Source organism: Meles meles, chromosome 21 (genome assembly GCF_922984935.1).
Source record: "Meles meles chromosome 21, mMelMel3.1 paternal haplotype, whole genome shotgun sequence".
Taxonomy (NCBI): Eukaryota; Metazoa; Chordata; class Mammalia; order Carnivora; family Mustelidae; genus Meles; species Meles meles.
This window is the reverse complement of record NC_060086.1, coordinates 2,718,305-2,735,882: the sequence shown is the minus strand read 5'-3', so window position 1 is coordinate 2,735,882 and position 17,578 is coordinate 2,718,305. Positions and strand designations below refer to the sequence as shown.

General features: G+C 50.1%; 1 protein-coding gene across 1 annotated transcript in view; it reads left to right on the top strand.

Moving 5' to 3' along the window:
• The window catches only part of GALNT17 (polypeptide N-acetylgalactosaminyltransferase 17), a 429,831-nt gene that overhangs the window by 370,428 nt on the left and 41,825 nt on the right, over window positions 1-17,578 (top strand). The gene's annotated exons all lie outside the window — the stretch shown is intronic.

Below are 17,578 nucleotides of genomic sequence, written 5' to 3'. Positions count from 1 at the left end.
TTCTCGTGGCTGCTGTTCCACAAGGGATCATTAATTTTTATATCAATCATTTGATACAGTCCCTTGGCGAGGAAGGAAGGAGACTCTCCAGGCGGATCTTGCTTTGCTGATGGAAATCAAGCGCCTCTTTGGCTTGATTTTGCCTCTTGTAAAGCCCGTGTTCGTGGAGAGCTAGCCCTTGACACGCATATCCTAAGTGTTTCAGATTTCGTCACTGGGCCTGGCCCCAGAACAAGAGCGTATAGCCTGGGGTCCGCCCATCTCTGTGGAGTCCTGTGATAAAATCCACGGGTGTGCAAATTTGGTCAGGAATATAAAACACATAACTTTTTTTTAAGATTTATCTATTAATTTGACAGAGGGGGAGAGAGGGGGCGTGTGAGTGGGGGAAGGGCAGAGGGAGAGCCGAGAGCGAAACTCCAGCAGTCGCCGCACTGAGTATGGAGCCCAGTGCAGGGCTGGACGCCACGTCCCTGAGATCTAGCCTGAGCCGAAACCAAGAGTCGGACGCTTAACCGACCGAGGCCCCAGGCGTCCCTAGCGCACATCGTTATGCCCACTAATCCGCACCTGGCACGGACGACCATCTCAGTGACAACTGGAGGCCACGGGCCGCACACCGTCAGCCACACCCGGGCTTTGTCTCCGGTGCTAATCACAGACCTGTGCATACTGTGTCCTACTTTGTACGAAAGCCTTGAAACACTTGGGTATCCTCCTGGCTGCATCAAATTTATGATTTCCATTAAACCCACACTGGATCTTGTTACTTAATGTGTTAACGAGGCGTATGGGTTACTGCCTCACGGCTTTTTAAAATTCGAAGACGGTATTTCCACCTAATTTATTTCCTGTGTGTTTCTGTGCACTTGGCTTCATGGAGGCACTTTTACTCTGAGAAGGACTCCGGAGGCTTCGCCAGACTGCGCATGTGTCCCCGGTGCAAAAGTTTTAGGATCTCCGCACAGCTCGCAAGGAGTGGATTCCCTAAGCTGGTTAAACTGCAGATGCCAGGCCCTTCCCAGAGCCTGCTGGACTGGCAGCTCAGGGCCTGGCACCTGGACATGTGTGTCTTTCAAGGCTCCCTGGTGATGAGGGTGCAGCCAGCCCAGGTCAGAGCTGTTACTCAGAGACCTCTGATTTAGAGCGTCTGTACCCAGTTACCAGGGCCTCACAAGTGGGGACTGGGGCAAGTAGGGAGAGGCCATCTCAGAGAGAGAGGGTCTTCTCAACTTCTGGAAATATGCACAGGGCAGATGCACATATGGGGGTCCTATGGACCCCAGTTTGCCTTAGGGCCCCTCACTCCAGCAGGTGCGCCCGGGGCACGCTCACTGTCCTCTCTGTGCCTCAGTTTCCTCGTCTAGGGCCCAGGCCTGCTGTGAGAAGGAAATAAAGTGCTGGTGCGCATAGAGCACGTTGTGGGGAGGCTGACACGTGGCGAGTCGGCCGCCATTGTTTGTGGTGACGCTGGTGACGTTCCTGTTTGCAGCCCCGCAACTCTGGGGCTGCTAAGGGACGCGGCGATTACAGAGTGACAGCGAGACCAGCTCCCAAAGCTTGGTGGGGCTCTTCTCCCGGTGGTCACTGTGCTGCTGACTTAGAGGGGCTCCTGCCAGCATCAGCCGTCCCCTGCCCCTCCGGGATGGGGCTGGCACATCGCTGGGAGTCCGGGGCTGTCTGCTGATGCCCCTTCCGGGGTGGTGAGAGCCCCACGTTACTCCTGGCTGTCCCCTCTTGGTGTAGGAAACCAAGCATCTCATCTTGCAAAGAAGCCCCTTCCCATCTGCGGGCAGAAGCCATTTTCCTCCCTATGGAGGGACTTTGAACAAGTCTCTTCTGTTTCTGAGAGCAGATTTAAGATGGTTTCCCGAAGTGGGCCTCCACGCTCAAACCAGAAGGTGTCACGCTTTCGTGGGCAGCTGAATGCTCCACGTTTTTCAAGATTATATGCTTTGAAGGAAAAGTTTTCTTTTACAGACTTTCTTCTAGATTCTCCAGAACCTTCCAGGGACCTGTCTCAGGTGGGTTTGCCCAGGGCCATGCCCTGTCATGAATCCAGGGATAGTGTAGGAGCGAGACCACAGTAGTGCGCTCAGGCTGCCGTGACAAAACAGCACAGCGAGGCTGGGCCTCACCACGGAGATTCACTTTCTCGCACTTCCGGAGGCTGCGAGTCTGACATCGGGGCGTCTCCTGACGCCTCTCCTTGGCCTGTTGAGGCCGTCTTGTCTCCTTGTCCTCACGTGGTCTTCCCTGTGTGCGCATCTGCGTCCTCCTCTCACGCAGACCCCAGTCCTTCGGGATTAGGGCCCGCCCTTAGTTAATTCCCTCTTTAAAGACCTTCTCTCCAAGGCCAGTCACATTCTTAGGACTTCAACGTACCAGCGAGGCCGGGGGGAGGTGGGTGGATGGAGTTCAGCCCCCAATAGACATGATTTCTTCCCACTCCCTGAGCACTCCTCCCGGGGCCCAGAGGTGGCCGGAAAACACAAGAGCGAATGGCATCCGTTGGGGACGTCAGACATGGGGAACTTCAATCGAAGGATAGCTCCTGCTTCAGATTCTCCAGGACAAAGGGCTCGGATGGCCCCTGAAGGGACCCTGAGCTGATGGTTCTTTACGGTTTCAGGATCGATGCCGTTCAGTGGCCCTCTGTCTACAAGTGTCAACCCCCCCCCCAGCCCCCGCATCTTTGCAAAGGGAAAGGGACGTGCATCCAAGAGAATACGGCGTCGTCCCTGTGTTTTCTCCGAGCCGGAGAGTGGAGAGACGTATCTGAGTCAGTCGGCTTTCTTTTCGCCCCGGCCCCCGGGGAATGGCGGGTGTGCGTGCGCATTCCGCCTCCGGGCCCTGTGGGAGCCGGGCCGCTCGTGGCTCGCAACAGCAGAAGTCAGCAGGTAGGAGATGACATTTCAGAATTGTTCAGATAGACCCCAGGCCTAGCAGATAGGCCGGACACGGTGTTGGGAGAGCAAGAACAAAGCAGCACTGTTTAAAAATTTAAAAGAACCTTTCCCTTTATCCGCTGCCCTGCTGGGCTCTTCTCCCAGCAATTTCCAGAATGTGAAACTGGCCCCACGCAGAACGGAGAGGAGAATGGAAGAGTCACATAAGTGACATTTTCGATATCCCGGCACCATATCCAGCGTCCACGGAAGCTGAGGGAGAGACTGTTTTCTGGGAGAGAAACAAATAAATTACCAGGTTGGAAGATAACCCATTCAAGCGTGGGATTCCTGTATACCTCCTAAAGTCTCTACACTCACAAGTCAAAACAGGGGAGAGGGAGTATCCGGGGCAAGTGACTCGGTCCACGGGAACAGCCAACCTCTAACTCTCGGTGGCTTGCTGGAGATGTTCATGAAAGCCCATGGTGGGTGGTCGCGGTTGGCAGTAGCCCTCCTCGTGGTCATTCTGGGCCCTGGGCTCCTTCCACGCGTGGCTCTCCCCCCTTCAGCAGGTGGCTTCTGGGGTCCCCGTGCCATGGGACGGAGGGAGCAGCAATGGTGTGAGGCCTCGGGTGACACGTCTCCGGCTCACACACACTGGTAAGAGCGAGTCTACGCTGGCAGCGGTTGCCCAGACCTTTCCTGTGGCTGATGTCCTCCTTGGGTTAGGTCTGTGGAAGGATGGCCATGGGCCTTGCGTCATGAGTCCCTGCTCCTTCTAGGGACCAAAATGGAAGTTGGAATTCAGTAAAAAGGATTGAGATCCCTCGTTTTCTCCATCTGTGAGAGTCCCCTCTCATGTGCTGTTCAAAGTCCTAACGTTGACCCAGAGTTGGAAAGATTGTGGAACCTGCTGGTGTGGTGATTCATCGGGCTTCACGTCACTAAGCTCTAGGCCCAAGTGCACTGAGGAAGGTCATCTAATGGTCGAGTTTCCTTTTGTGCCAAGACCCAAGCCAACCAGATCCATGTCTCTTTCCTCGGCTCTGAATCGCCCAGCACCCCCAAGGGCACTGACTGGCATGAAGGCACATGATTTCTGGTCTTCAGACTCCACTGTGTTGGCAGCTTCCTCGTCCCTATGGTAACCGCCCCAGGTCCCCACTGACTATCAGTGACTACGGGGTCAGCCGTTTTGTGCCCGAGGTACCGGCCCCAGTGCTCCGTCCTTTCCTGACTTACAGCTCAGCGTCCGCTTCAGAAACCTCACGTTCCCCTGATATCTGAGGCTTCTAACTCAATTACTGGTCCAACATTTTAAAAATGACCCGATGTTTCCGGCAGTTTGTGCAAAAAGAAAGGACTGCTTTGGAGTCACCGGAAGGACTCTGCAAGCCTCCAGCCTTGGAGGAAGCCGCGAGTGACCCGGCTCAGGAGGGCAGGACCAGGGCTGCTCCCAGCACATCAGCAGCCTCAGCCATGAACCTTTTCACTAACTAATCGGCTGTCTTCGAGGCTTCGAGGTCTTTATCTTTCGAGTGCAGTGGGAGGTGGACTCATCTTCTGTTTCCATACAACTCACAGTTCTCTCTCTCTTTCTTTGCTGAGCCTGGGAACTTGAATGTGTTCATTTACTGATGTGGCTCCCAGTCCTCAGGCGAAGGAATTTGGTTATGCTTCTCGTCTTGGCTGCAGGAGAGGCAGAGAGAGGGATAGAAGCATCCCTACACCCACACTGTGCTTCCTCACGACCCCGTCAGTAACGCTGGTGTGTTTGTGATGCTGTCCCTCTGCCAACACCCAAAGCCGCCATTTGTAGATGGTGACAGGGTGGCGAGACAGGCTGGAGGCCCACCAGGCCCCGTTCATCCTGCTCCCGTGGGGGCAGGAGAGGAAGAGCTGGAGTGGTGACTCCTTTCATCCCCCAATGACCACAGCCTGGCTTCCTGCCAGTCCCGAGCCCCGCAGCATCTCACCCCCAGCGTGGCCCTGTTTGCTCCTCCCAGGAGGTGTCTGTGGTCACAGTCTCCAGAGAACCAGCCTCAGGTCACCGTGGACATCGGGGTGGTGTATCTGCCTTTCTCCCGAGTGGCTGTCCTTATGCTCTGCACCTCTGTGAGTGCTGGACACCATTTTACAGCAGGTGCCCCCTAGGACGTGCTCGGGCCTGAGCACCTGTGGTAGGACAAGAGAGCCGAGGGTCTTTCCAGCCAGACAGGGCAGGGCCAGCCACCACAGAGCCAACATCCAGTCATGGGTCTACACCTTGACAAAAGCTAAACGTGCACACAGGTTCTCGTGGTGCTCCAGTGGTGAGGTCTGTGTCCCCTGCCCAGCATCAGTGGCCCTTGGTCTCCTCAGGGCCATTGGGTCATTATCTCCAACCTGCCCCTCCCATGCACACCACATGCCCTACTGGCTGTGTTATAATGAGTGGGAGGTCCTTCTTATATGACGGCTAATGATGGGTGGGTGGACCGGGTCATCTGGTGGAGCTATGGCAGGCTGGTCCATCCTGGCCTCTTCCTCATCCTGGTCCCAGACGGCAGGCAGCCCTGTACCCGCTGTCCCCTTCTATAGGTTTCTGGGAATGGCAAAGCCTTTCATTTAGCCCAGACCAAGTTGGTTTCAGCGACGGTGCTCTGGAAAGAGCAATGACACCCTTTGAGGACCTTTTGAACCACAGTGATAGGATTTTCTTGGAAGCATGTGGACATTCCAGGCTCCTTCCAGATCACTGTACTTGATCTCAAAGCTCTGGTTTAACACGTTTGGTATTAGAGATACAGAATTAAATGTAATTCACTTTGCTCCTCTGGTGAAGCATGGTTTACCTCTGTTTGCACCCTACCAGCTCCTTTTCTATCCGGGCAAAATCTCAGGGTAAATGATAGTAGAACACGGGTGCATAGGGAGAGGAATGAACGTAATGTTAGCACTCCCCCTGCCACCGCCCTGGCTGCTTCTACACCAAGGTTCTAAGGCAATCTTCAACACTTTCCTGGAACTCTAATTTTAAGTTCTGAGAAAAGAGCAAAGATGGTGCGTAAGATGTACATCTAAATTATCTTTAGATCCCCGGCAGCATTTGGCTCTGAGCTCTGGTCTTAGTAAGCGTGTAGATGATATTGAATGGAATGACCAAAGGAGGTAAATTATTACAAGTTGAAAGCATCAGGTTGGGAATGCAGAGGGATAAATGCTTAATACTTAATTAGTTGGAGCTGCTCTTGCAAAAGGAGGGACTGTCCAAAGGAAGGAGTCTGTGAGCAGGGCAGACACGGAAGGACAAAAACAGGAGTGAGGGAAGGTCTAGGTAGGGAAGCCCTAAGTGGTAAGGAAAGAGGGGAAAGCAAAGGAGTTGGGCCAGGACAGGGGCAGGACAACCTCAAAGTGTGTGATTGAGGCCGCTTGGGGCTTTTTTCCTAACACAGAACCTTGGGTCATCCCTGACAGTAACATGCTATCAGGCTGGGTAGCAGGGCAAGGCTGAATTTTAAACTGCTAAGAGTATAGGCCTGATATTATTTGTTTTCCCACCCAATGTTATTCTTTCAAACACATAAGCAACAACCTCAAAAATTAAAAGAAAAGGAAAAGGCCCACTCATCTTCCATGCACAATAAATCAAGCTGCTTTCCATATGAATGCATTTCTTTCCTCCTCTAAATCCCGTGGCATGTTACCAAGCTTCCTTTTAATTCCTCGTCTTGTATTAAGAGGAATAACCTGCATCCACTGGAAATGGAATCCAGGAAAGAGGTTCTCGCCACCGTGGTGCTTAAATTGAGATGTCTTGAGGTCCATGTTTGTAAATCTGATTTCTGAGAAATGGTAATAAATAAAGCAGAAGATTGAAATTGAGTTTTTGTTAAAGGACTTTAGGAGGAAAGCCATTATACGTCCATGCAATTTAGGGAGATAGAACAGACATTTCAACCATGAAAAGCTGCTCACCATCCCCAGGATGGCAGAGAGGAGCATGGAGGAGCAGGGGCACCTCTGGGTGTCCTGATTTGGAAGAGAATGAGCCTGTGCTTTGGGAAGTGGGTTACCTGCCCAAAAAAGATGGGTAGGGTGGGGGTAACAAACTAAATGTTCTCTCAGTCAGAAATCTATGTTGTTTCAAACAGATTGACCAGCAGACAGAAGGCTAAAATTTGCCTACCCTTGGATGACCGGATGTGGTCATTTACATAATTTTTGGGTTAAACATTCCTCCAGTGATGCTTTTACCAATGTGCGTGTGTGGGCTTCTCTGGCTTCCAACATGACCTCAGTCTGATACCAGGAAGAAGTTGTGTCCCTGAGAAGGAGACACCTGGAGGACCAGCTCCAGAGTGGTCCCCAAGGGAGGGGGTGGGAGAAGCCTCCCAGTGCAGGACATCCCACTTCTATGGGGTCCAATACATAGGTCAGGCCATGAGAGGAGCTCATGCTAATGAAGATCCTGGAGCTGAAGTTCAGTTAAGTTCACTTCTGCTTGGGAGATGGTCATAGGGACTGCAGGAGCTTGTGTGGCCCCAGAACACCTTCTAATCCAGAACCTCAAGGCACTGGTCACAAACCACAGGAACACATCAGAGTGTTTATTGAAGTCTAGGCTCTTAGACTTCCCTTCTGCCACTTTTTTTTTTTTTTAAACGGGTAAGATTTTTTTCCCTCTTATATTCCAAGTCGACATGACAAAATATAGAGAAAATTATGTTTACTTTTCTCCTAAGAGATGTCAGTGAAGTCTCCTGTTACTTCAGGTGCATGTGCCTATGACCTGGGGAGAAAGCTTGCTGAAGATAGACTGGAGGCCTTCACAGGGAAGTTTTATTCCCTGTACCTCTTCCTGGCTGGCTGACCGGTCAACTCCCTTAAAATTCTCCCATTAGAATTCCTGTATGTGTCATTCTCATCTAGAGAAAAGCCAGGTGTAACTTGCAAACAACAGCCATCCTGTAAGACATCAGAGAAGGATGTTGCATAGCTCGTGGATGGTCTGGGGGCTGCAGAACTTACTCTGCTGGCTTGCCTCTTTGGCTGAGAGCCAGGATGACAGCATAGGACACCGATGCTCACCCTTGGAGGAGTCACAGACCCTGTGGATGAGGTTGGTGTGGAGGAGGAAAAAAATCTTTCCAACTCTTCTAGGGCCCCTGTAAGAAAAGGCAGATTAACAAGAGAAAAGCAAACATATTTCTTAATATCTCATAGATACCTGGGAGAAACTCAAGGATGGGTAAACTCCAAGAGGTGGCTTAGAACTTGAGCTCGAATACCATCTTCAGCTAAAACAAAGGAAGAGGGTTGTGGAGGAGACCCGTGGTGGGAAGGGGGCCAGGAAAAGTACTGTAACTAAGGTTAGGGTTTGTCATGCAGATTTCAGTCAATACTATCTTCATGGATGAGTCTCTTGTGATTTGGAGTCATCCTTCTCTTCCTGGTATAGAACAGAGGAGGGTGGGGCACCCTTGCAAATGGAGATTTTTTATAAATGTAATTTTCCTTTACAAAAGGGGAACTTCTGTTTTCAGAGCTTCTGTGTCTGCTGTTTCTCAAAATAATCAGCTCAAAATAATCTTTATGACAAAGAGGCATATTTCAGGGTGGCATATTCTGGTCTCCTACAGTGGTCATCCCTGGAGCTAGAGCAAGGAAAGGAGGACAGGGAGAGACACATACCTGAGGGAGAGTGTTGGCAAGGGCACTGAAGGGCACACCCCCCCCCCAACACACACACACACACACACTTGGGACACAGACCTGGGCATTTTGGGGAGACTGTCAGGCTGGACAAGCCAGCACAGCTCATCAGCATGCCGGTCCTGCCAGTGTATTCAGTGCCCAGTCAGGGAAAAACCTTCTGGAAACTCAGCCCAGCCCATCCTCTTCTCAGTTGGGGCCAGGAGCACAGAGAGAGTATGGCATCAGAAATCTGGCCTTGCAGTAATGATAACAATGATGGCCTAGATAATGTGTATTGAGAACTTGGAGCCATGCACTGCTCCAAGCACTTGACATATAACATATCTCATTTAAATATCACAACAACCCAGAGAGATAAGGACTGTTATTATCCTTCACTATACAGAGGAGGACGTTGGGATACAGAAAGGCTAAGTCGCATAAGGTCAACCAATAAGCAGCGGAACAAGATCTGGAAGCTTGCAGTCTGAAACCTACATCCACGCCCAGAAACCACATTAGTTGTCTCCTGTTGAAAGGATGGAAGACTCAGCATGTCCCTACATTTTTACATCCACAACCTCATTGTCCCTCATAATGGCTCTGTGTTGTGGGCAGGTGGGCAGTCTGACTCCATCTTATAGGTGAGGAAGCCTTAAGCCTGGGAGGAAAAAGGAAAATGACTTGTTTAACATCGCACAGCTGGACTTTGGAGGAGGTAGAACAAAAATTTGGCCTCTGCTGCCTGGTTCATTTTTCTGTACCTTATGGCCATGTCCATGCCAGCTCTACACACAACCTGGGGAGGAAATAATTTAGGAAACCTTGAACACTGGAGCCTTTGGAGGATGAAGAGTGAGAAGAAGGAGAGAAATAACACTGGAAGCCAACTTCATTTTCTCCATGTGGCCTCTGATGATAATGAAAAGACAAACAACCCAATTAAAAACTGAACAAAGGACCTGACTAGACATTTCTCCAAAGAAGATATACAAATGGCGAATAAGCCCATGAAAAGATGTTCAACATCATTAGCCATCAGAGAAATGGAAATCACAACACAACAAGATGCTACTTCACACCCACTAGAATAACTATAATAAAAAAAATGGACATTAACAAGGGTTAGTGAGGATGTGGAGAAATTAGAACCCTCATTATACTGCTGGTGGGAATATAAAATGGTGCAGTCACTTTGGAAGAGATTAGCAGCTCTTCGAGAGATTAAACAGAGTGACCGTATGACTCAGCAGTTCCACTCCTAGGTATATACCCAAGAGAAATGAAAATATGTGCATGTCCATATAAACACCTGTACATGAATGTTCATAGATGCATTATTCATAACAGCCAAAATGGAGAAAGCTCCAAGTGAAACGAATGGATGAATGTATAAACGAAATGTATAGTATCCCGCCATGCAAAGGAATGAAGACCAGGTATACGTTACAACATGGGTAACCTTTCAAGATATCATGCTAAGTGAAAGACGTCAGCCACAGTGGGCCACATATTGTGTAATTTGTTTATATTATATATCCAGAATAGGCAAATCCATAGAGACAAAAAGTAGATTAGTGGTTGTCTAGAGCTAGGGGTGGTGGTGTGGGGGGCTGACTGGTCATGAGTATAGGGTTTCTAGTTGGCTGATAAAACTGTTCTAAAATTGATTGTGATGTTGGTTGAATAATTCTGTGACTATACTAAAACCATGGAATTTTTACATTTTAAACAGGTGAATTTTATATATATATATAGATATATAGAGAGTACATGTGGATTATAGTTCAATAGAACTATTATATATTAAGGAAACAAAACAAAGCAAAAAACAAAGACGTCAGCCGAAGATTCCCCCTTCAGTGAGGTATGATGTGATCCCCTGGCCTGTGGTCCTGTGGGTTAACTCACTCCTTATTTTGCATCCCCTTGGCGTTCAGCTGGACTTTTTGCTGGATACTCTGCAGCACCTCTTCGTCTCTCTTAGACTTGGATCTTGCTGGTAATGGTCTGTTACTGACTTTGACCCCCTTCTGTTCTCTGCAGTTCATCTTCAAATAAGCCCACTAATGCCTCCTGACAGTACTTGGGCAGGACCTGGACAAGACACGGACTGGCCTTGGTCTGGGTTGTGTGAGGATTCAGAACAAAATTGATTAATTTCTTTCTTTATTAACTCTCATAGATCAGGAATAGCCCCTATCCCCCAAAGGAAAGAAACTGCCATTTGATGGTGTGGGACGCGCAGTTTTGACTGTGCGAGTGACACAGATGACTCACTCACCCCCACCTCCATGGGCCGTCTTGGCCTGTGTGTCCTCACAGGAGTAAAGACCAGGATGTGGAGGGCCCCACAGTGAGTGAGGAAGACCAGCAGCCGTCTTACCATCTACTCACCTTAACACCTTAGGAAGGATTCACTCGTTTCATGGAGTATGAAAGATGGTCTCCAAGAGAAAGCCAACTCTACAACTGATAATAGAATAAAAGAAAGTGATGGCTGCTCACCAGAAATACATTTCAGACAAATTAAAAGGATGGCCACACTTGGCCATGGTTTAAGATCTGAGATCTGGAAGCGTCTCTTTTATACCCTATGCCAAGACAAGAAAATGCCATTCAAGAAATTTGCTCAGTAAGTGGCACAGGAGGTGTTGACTGGTTCATAGGGAGGAAGTAGTTTCAGTGCGTGCCTAGAGACGGCCTGTGATAGAAGGTGCACACGGGAATCCCTTGGGACCCTAGAGATTGGAATCAGAGATAATCCAGTGGTGTAGATAACGTGCCTGAATTCATTAATTGCGGGATTCCTCGTGGTCTCAAGATTATTCCTCAAGAATAGGCTGGGGTGGGCAGCCTAAGGAAGCTGGTGTCCTCCACTGGTGATGACCCTGGCCCTCCAGCCTGGGACTGTGGTCTCTGGTGCAGGAAATCATAGACCCTGAACACCGGAGCTGAAAGGATCCAATGTGATAGCCTCCCCCTCATTTATAGATGACAAAACTGTGGTTGGGGGTGTACAATGAGTGTGCTCAGACTGTGGGAGAAATGGATCATGTGGCCTTTCCTTACTAGAGAATAAATGGGTTGATTCCTCCTAGCATCTTTCAGCTTGTGTTAGAGGAGGGGTTCAGCTGGGCTGGTTTTGCAGTATGAGCCAGGGTTCCAGGGAGCCGTTGTCCCAGAAACACAGGGGTGGTTTGGGGTTTGTAGGCGGAGACGCTGGGGAGACTCAGAGCTTCCTGGTGTTGAGTCCTACAGTAAAGGCCCTTGGTCATTCTTTCATTTCTGTGCCTGTCATGTTGTATGTCTAGACTATTTCCATCTTTCTTCTTCATTCCATTCCTCCCTCTGTGAGAGCAAGTGGGAGCCCATAAAGTGTTCAGGGGAATGATGCGATCTGATCACGGGACTCTGGCTGCCGAGTGGAGGCCAGCTGAATGGAATGGAGCCATCAGCAGGTGGGTGCTGTGGTCCAGGTGGTGGCAGCTTGGAGCGATGTTGGAGGAGGTGGTGGTCTGGTGGTCGTGGCGGGCATGAGCAGAAAGGACTGCAGCTGAGCCGTAGTGCAGAGTCATTGTCTGCAGGACTTGGTGATGGGCTGACCAGTGCCTGGGGAGCAGAGGGCTGAGGATGGCACCTGGATTTCTTTCTGGATCCTGCAGCTTCCTGTTCCAACTGAATGATAGGGTGTGGAGCAAAGGGAGGTACAGAAGGCTCTGGACCCCCTTGTGTAACAGTATCTGAGGTTCTTTCCAGAGACAGCTGCCCCCCCTCCCCACCCGATGGTGTCTGGAGCATTTCGGGAAAAGTGGCTCTCATGTTCTCATGGCATTCACAGTTCATACTCTAGTGACACCACTGAAAATTCTCACCAGATTACTTCGGTGACAAACCTACTCATTCCTGAGCCATACTTTCTGCTGCTTTCGAGCAACAGCTGGCTTCTAAAAATGGCGGAAGAAGACTAGACCTTGAGCATTTGAATTCTTGTAGTGGTTTCCAAAGCCAGACACACCAGGTGGGACACGGGGGCCCGAGAGGAATATATTAGCACTTCCATTTCTGTACGATTTCAAACGTCTCTCTCTACACTCATCATTGGTAAAATCTAGTAGTGCGATAGCCCATGCATTTAATTTAAAATGGATGGATTCAGTAGGATGGAGGATGGGCTTCAACTGGGTTTTTTTTTTTTTTTTCCAGACGAAAATATCTATCAAGCATGTTCAGAGGCCGCTGCCTACAGTAGGTGATCTAAGTGAACCAGCCACGCTGGCTTCGGCTCCTGGCCTCCTCCCCAGCTCCCTCACTCCCCCCGCCTTACTGACCAAGCTCCTTGGTGATGGAGGCTCTGGGGAGAGCACGCCCCAGGCAGTGCCTGGAACAGGCAGTTCCAGTGCCTGGAACATTCGATCCTGCATCTCTCCCCAACATCTCCAGAACCACTGCCCAGTGGTCTGAGCTTTCGTCAGCCACATCCTAACTTCTCATGGCCTTAGTCATAAAACCATAGACTCGGAGTAGATATTAAATGGCTTTAGGCCTGTGGTTCCCAAACCTGACTACATGGAAGGGACGTTTTTAAAGACCCAGTGGTACCTTAGCTTCTCCCTGGAGAAAGTGCCTTGTAGGTCTGGGGAGGGATCCAGGCATTGGTAAATTTAAAGCACCCTTTGGTGATTTGGAGGCACATCCTGGTTTGGGAACCAGTGATGTGGGCCAGCTTCTCATCCCACCCTTGAAGGGAGGACTTGAGACACTGGGAAGTACAAAGGACATTCAGCGAGACCAGCAGACAGGCTGAGATCCAGGCATAGTTCTGGAAAATACCAGCTTGCCCCGTCCAATGACATCCTTTCCATCGTCTTTAAGACTCTAATGAGCTATTGAAATATTTATGAAACACATGAGTTGAATGAATGAAATGCATCAAAAGATGGAATTAAGCCAGCATGCTCTTCAAGAGGCTCTCTCTGGAGCAATGCTGGAGAAATCAGAAATCGTTCGCACTCATTGACATCCTTCTCCCAGCGTCCTCTTCTCCCAGGCATCACTGTCCAAAGCTGGGAGGACGTGTCTTGTGATACCCTTTTGCCTCCAGAGGCCTGGGTAGCCTTGGGCAGGCTTTCTGGCCCAGAGCATGACACTGCCACAGCTATGTCCTACTGCCCAAGCAGAAAAATGAGGAGTCCTTCTTCATCTCTGCCACATCCAACCCATTGGCTGAGATTTTGCCATTAAAAAGCTCAAGTCTGTCAACCTCTGCTCCTATTCCACTGCCCTAGCCAAAGCTACCAGAATTTCTCCCCAGGATGACACTAAGACCCTCCTGCCACCTCTGTCTCCCCTCTTCTTGCCACTAACCTGTTTCCCACACTTCAGCTGGGGTGACTTTTTCAAATTCATATCTTTCAGTGGTCTCTTGTTTAGAACAAAGATCTGTTTCCTCCATGTGGTCTACAGGCCCGGCTGGTGGGAGCCCTGCCTGCCCACCCAGCTTCATTTCAGGCTCTTCTCCCGTCCACTGCTCTGCTCTGAGGTGCAGCCCCTTGGCTGTTCTTTCAGTTTCTTGATTATTCAACTCATGTCAGTTGTTTACATACGCTCAAATTCAGTGGCTTAAAAGAAAAGTCAATTTGCTCACCGTCCTGGAGTCTGACGGTTTGGGCTGGGGTCAGCTAGGTGATTCTTCTGCTCTTTGCAGCATTGGTGGGTTCATTCACATGTTGGTGGTCAGTCAGTGGCTTGGCTAGAGGTGTCTGGTCCAGCTGAGGCCCAAGGCACGTGAGAGAGGCCAGGCTGGACCCCCTTCACCCCATGGTCTTTCGTCCGTAGCTTCTTCAAAGCATGGTGGACTCGGGATCCCAAGGAGGAGAAAGCGAAAATTCTAAACCTTCCTAAGGCCTGGCCTTGGAAAGTACGAAACATCACTTCTAGTATGTTCTACAACTCAGGGCGTCTTAAGGCTAGCCCAGAGGATGAAGAGTAGATCCAACCCTTTGAGGGAAAGGAGCATGGGAGGGATTGTTGCAGCCATCTTGAGTGCAGCCACGTTCAAGGGGCGTAGGCTCCTCCTCCACAAGGTACCTGGGCCGGCTGCCCCTATGCTTGGGCTCTTGTCCACATTGCCAGCTTCTTCAACCAAGTTAGCTCAGTCTAGGCCTTCTGATGACACGTTACCTGTCCTAGGTCGGGATACTTGCTCTGAGCCTATGGGCCACATCCCTTTCTCGGCGAATGCTGGCTTTTCCAGCACTGCGTTGCTTTCCTTCCTAGGAACTGGCTTCGTGTGGGAGCGCGGACATCTGCCTGTGATGATTTAGCTCCTGTGTTTCCCTTCCAAGACCATCAACTCATGAGTGCAAGGAGCAACTTGTGTGTTGGGCCTTCTTCCTCCCTCTTTCCTGTGCTGGAAAGTAGGCCCTGAGTGGAATTTTCTGGTTGAATAAATGAGTTAATACCTATTCCTGGAGTTACTACGCCTCCTAACGGTCACCTCCCCAGCTCTCAGGTAAAGGGGCACCAAGAGCCACGCTGTGACAGTGTTACAGGCCAGTGCCCAGCCCCAGTGATTCACTCTAGGTTTTCTGGGCCCAACAGAACACTGTACCATCGAGACACTAAATGGTCCGAGAGCCCCTTGCGTCTCCCCAGATCATACAGGAGGAGCTAAGTGGCTCTGAGTGTGCCAGCTGGTATCCACATGGCAGAGCCCAGGACAGGAGGCCAGTGTTCCTGCCGCACAGGACAGACGTGCTGTGCCGCCCACCTCCCAGCCTGGCATGCCACCTCCCACTCTCATTGAAGAGGGTTGGGGTGTGACCTGGCCCCTCTGTTCTCTCAGCCCACTCATAGCAAGGAGGGCCACCTGACAGCCCTTCCCAGCCTGGTTGCACCCCCAAGAACAATCTGGAATAATTTGGACAATCCCAACCTTATCCTGACCTTGGGCTGGACTGCTTACGGAAGACGAGCACCGAGTCGGCCTGCCTGTGGGTTCTGTTCCCACCTGGCACCTCCGTGCTTATGCCTGGGTTTCTGGCTTTTGCCGAGGCCCTTCCTATACCTGCACCTGTGATCCCTGCTCCGAAACTGGTTTTCACAGAACCCGGCCTTGGCCCGCATCACCTCACCTTTCCTTAGCTCCCCAAACTGGAATCTGTCCCTGAGTCTCCTTTTCCCCTTCTCTCTGTGGAATATCTATCGATCTGCCTATGTATTTTTGTCACAGCTTCACTGAGGTAGTCACACACCAGCACGATTCACCCATTTAAAGTAAACAGCTCCGAGTTTTTTAGTGCATTCAGAGTTCTTCGGTGATCACCTCAGTCAATATCAGAGCGTCTGTATCACCCTCAAAGGAAACCCCACACCCACTGGCAGCCCCTCCACCTTCTCCCACCCCAGCCCCAGGCAACCACCAGTTTTCTTTCTGTCTCTGTGGGTTTTCTTATGCTGGACATTTCATATCAGTGGAATCATGTGGTACACTGTCCCTTGTGACTGTATACTACATGTCATTTGAATGTATGCTCCATGTCTTCCCCTGAGCATCCTGTTTTCAAGGTTCACCCATACGGTAGCACGTGTCGGTATCTTATTTATTTTATTGCTAAATAATATTCCACCGTGTGGAAGATTTATTTATCCATTCATCAGTTGGCGGACATTTGCTTAACTGTAGGTCATGAAAACGTGCCGTTGTGTTTCCTCCTAAGACTTCTGCAGTTTGAGCTCTTCCATTCAGGTCTTTGGTCCGCTTCAGGTTAACTTTTATGTCTGTGGTGAGGTGGTAGCAAAAATCCACTCCTTGGCGTGTCGTCTGGCACACTTTGTTGAAAATAACTATTTCCCCCCTTTGAATTGTCTTGGCACCCTTGTTGAAAGACAGTTGTGGGGCACCCGGGTGGCCCAGTCTGTTAAGCACCTGACTGTTGGCTTCAGCGCGGGTCATGATCTCGGAGTCATGGCATTGAGCCCCGTGACGGGCTCCCCGCTCAGTGCAGAGCCTGCTTGAGATTCTCTCTCTTCTTCTCCCTCTGCCCTTGTGCTTCTGTTCTCTCTCTGTCTCTCTAAATAAATCTTTTTTAAAAAGTCAATTATAAATGTGAGGGCTAATTTCTAGTCTCTCAGTTCTATCCTGTTGTCTGTCCTTACGCCGGAACCATATTGTCTTGATTATAGGGCCTTCATGGTACATTTTGAGATCTGAAGGGGAAGTCCTCCAGCTTTGTTCTTTTCAAGGTTTTTTGAGTCCCTTGTATTTCCGCATAAATTTTTGGATCAGTTTGTTAATTTCTGCAAAGAAGACATCTGGGGGTTTGATGGGGATTGGGGGAAGTACTGTCATCTTCACAATGTTAGGTCTTCAAATCCATGAACATGGGATGTCCTGCCATTCATTCCCTGAATCCCGAAACTGCCCCATGCTGCATACTTGTGCAGCTCTGGGCAAATCTTTGCATATTGGCCACCCCTGGAAGTCCAGCCACTGTGTTTTACCCCTATTCCCCATAAGCTTTTAGCCATATGTTCACCCCCTGACTTGGCTTCCTTCCACTGTCAGCAGCTGCCATGCCATCCCATGGGGGCAACTAATTGTCCGGTCCCAAATGAACTACTCTGGACCGCCCACTGTCTACCAATCTCTTAGCTCACAGTCTCTTCCTTGAAGGTGAGGGTTCATGGTTACAGGGAAAATTTCCCGTCTGTATCATTTCCCTGTGGTGTAGCCAGAGTTGAAATAGAAGATCACACATGGGGATTTTGCCACCAAATTCGATCAATAAAGACCGAGGTGGTGCGCAACTCGCACGAGGGTCCCAGTGTCCTTCAGAGGGGATGTGGGACCCTGAAGGGTGGAGTGACTTGAGTATCCCAGCTTGAGACCAGCAGCGCTGTCTGCTCACTGGCTCAGCTCAGCAGCCGTCTTCCGTTTCTGGAGAGTACACACGATCCTCATGGCAGGACAGCAGCCTGGGTCTCTGAAACCTCTGTGTCCGCTCTCC